Consider the following 3,002-nt stretch of genomic DNA (forward strand, 5'->3'; position numbering starts at 1 on the left):
AGTCTCTAGATTTCCTTACATGTAATACTCAAATTTAATAGGAAATTGTTTATACAGAGTCGATATGTGGTCAACTCAATAGTGTAAGTCTGACAAATGAAAAAAACCCAACAACTTTTGCAATTAAAATGACAGAAACTTTACAATACGATAGGATAGCTAACGATGTTAAGCTTATTTAAATATTAAAAGATGATGATACATTATGCTGTCAAAGGGAGCTTACTTACTTATAAAGTGAAAGGAATACTAATGTATGCTGGCGTCTCATTATATTGTGCTACTACATGTATTATGCTTATCTATATTGGTCAACATCATAATGATTATCCAATTAAAGCACAATGTGAATCTCTTAATCTCATTTAATTTGATTATACAAAAATCCATGTCAGTTTGAGATGAGATATCTTCAGTAGTAATACAATCATTCAGTCTGTGTTGATTTAGGATAATAGATTCTGTGCACGGTCCGAGGTGTTCCACTTTCCATGAGGAACGTTTATGTTGAGAGTATTCATCCGAGTCCGTCGGCTTTTGGCATGGGTGATTGTTCATACTAATGTGATGTGCTATGTGTATTGGTGCATGGTCAGAAAAAGCATTAAAATTACAGACAATAAATTCATGAAAACAATTAAACATATGAACAGGTGATAGCAAATAATCAGTTGTACTAAGTCCACGTGACCCATTGACTTTTCTCCACTTCACCAACTCTCGAAGAAAGGGCTTTTACTTGTCTCCGCAGGGCACCTATTGATGATTTGATACTGTAAAGCTTTTCAAGACGGCGAGAAATTCCGTCTACCCTGCTAACTATATCTAGCGCCCACTGAGGTGGAACGCCTGTACGTGGTGACGGAATGTTATTGTCAGGAATTATAAGTCGGTTTTGAAGACAAATCACATATTTTTTGCATTAAAAATAACTCAAAAATAAGTCTGTTTTAAAAATAAGCTAGTCATGACAATGCATACTAGGCAGCCAAAAAAAGGAGAAGATATTTTTTATTCAAGGATATTAATAGTCATCGTTGTGCATCCGTGGATAACGTAATAAAATCGCTTAAAAATTATGAAGGTTGTCGATATATCTATCTTACATTTTGATCTGTATTTTTATTTTATTTTTATTGATATTTTGCTAAGACATATATAACAAATTTAAAGTGTTTGAGAATCAAACGTTCTTTCTAACAAAATCAAAAAAAGGGTCTGACCTTTTTAATTAGTGATAAGGAGACTCGAAAAATCCATTACAAACAACTTAAAATCAACAATTATTTTGTAATGCAATATAGATGCAAAGTTGTTGCTCGTAACAATATTTGTTTGAAAAAAATAGTGCCACGCCCATTAAAGACTTAATTAGGAATTTTCATTCATTATCTGAAAGTGTAGGGGGTAATTCTGAAATAGCATTGATATTTCATGGTATCATTTTAAACACATCGGACGGAAGACCTACTCGTTACTAATAACGAGGTCGTATCTAGTTATTCTAATATTTTTATGAAGGCCCTTAGTGTTCTTTGTTTTATAAATTAACATTCCACCGTTCAGAATGCATTATGCATTGCAGCTTTTGTTTGGATGCACTATCACAATAGTTTGAATATGCCACTACAATAGTAAAGTTAAAAGTGGAAACCAAATTGAAAGTGAACAGTTTTGATCTTATATGTTTCCAATTTGTATATTGTACATTTTTTAACAATGTATGTTTGCATCCCTTTACTGATTCCGTTTTTTGTGCACTTTAAATGAGTAAATACATTTTTAGTTGAAGTTTTGTGTGAAGATTGTAACCTTGACTACAGAAACGCCTTCGAATTCTTCATTGAGAAGGAGTTGCATCGCAAAATCAAATGGGTAAACCCTGAGGAAGAGCTTTCGTTTAACAGAAAATACTTGTTATTGTGCAACATTCAAAGCCGAATTCCAGAAGACGTGGAGTTCACCTTAAGATACTTTGGCATCAAAGGTAATACAAAATAGCATTGAAAATGTTACTCCACAGAACAACCACAAGTTTAAAAAAAAAATTAAAAATAATACTTATATGTCTGAACCTTTAGTAGACAGTTTAACTGAGGTTGGTGGAATAGCAATCTAAGTGTTGAAACAAAATACTGTTTTGAATGCAATTTCTGTATGATAGAATCAAAAGAATTTATTATTCAGTTTTTCTCTATCTTATGGTCACTAAATATAAATAGTATTACTTTGTAAGGCAATAATAATATATTTTATTTAAATAACCCGTAAGTCTACTACTTAACGTGGTATTTGGGAGAAGGTTAATATAGGCTTTGCATGTTATAGTTATGAATATAATTGTCTAAACTGCCGTGAATTACGGAAACGTTTGCAGTGAAAATGATCAAGTTTGTGATAACCTTTTGGATATTTACGTTGAAAAGATTGTAATATCGTATGAATCCTTTATTTTGTTGGAAGATTATTTAGATTCATACCAATACCTTGTTCTTTTTTCTACAAGTTAATTATTTTTTACGACTAGGGTTTTTAACCAGCGCTCTCAAAAACAATGGCATATGGGCAAAATATCTACTACAATGTAAATGGTTACTAAGGTATACGTATCCCAGAAACCAAAAAAAAAAAAAAAAATGTTTGACACCAGAAAATACAAACAATACGTTTCCTAGCTATACATTGTTCATTTTATAAATGGATGTTCTTCAAAACTCTACAACCAGTAAGATAAAATGACTGACTTTATTTTCAATCATTGTATAAAGTAGAAAAAACTATTTACCGGTCGACCTTCTTGTACAAATAACGCTTTTCCATTCCGTTTTTATTTCAAAAAAGTATATCACTTATTAGTTATTACTGTTTTCTTATTTTGATAATGATTACGAGAATAATAATTAATTTTTTATTATCATTATTTTTAATTATGATTGTTAATGCAATTATTATCATTTAATAGGAGAATCAAAATACCATATTTTGGTTGTTGCAATGCACGA

This window comes from Magallana gigas, chromosome 4 (genome assembly GCF_963853765.1).
Source record: "Magallana gigas chromosome 4, xbMagGiga1.1, whole genome shotgun sequence".
Classification (NCBI taxonomy): Eukaryota; Metazoa; Mollusca; class Bivalvia; order Ostreida; family Ostreidae; genus Magallana; species Magallana gigas.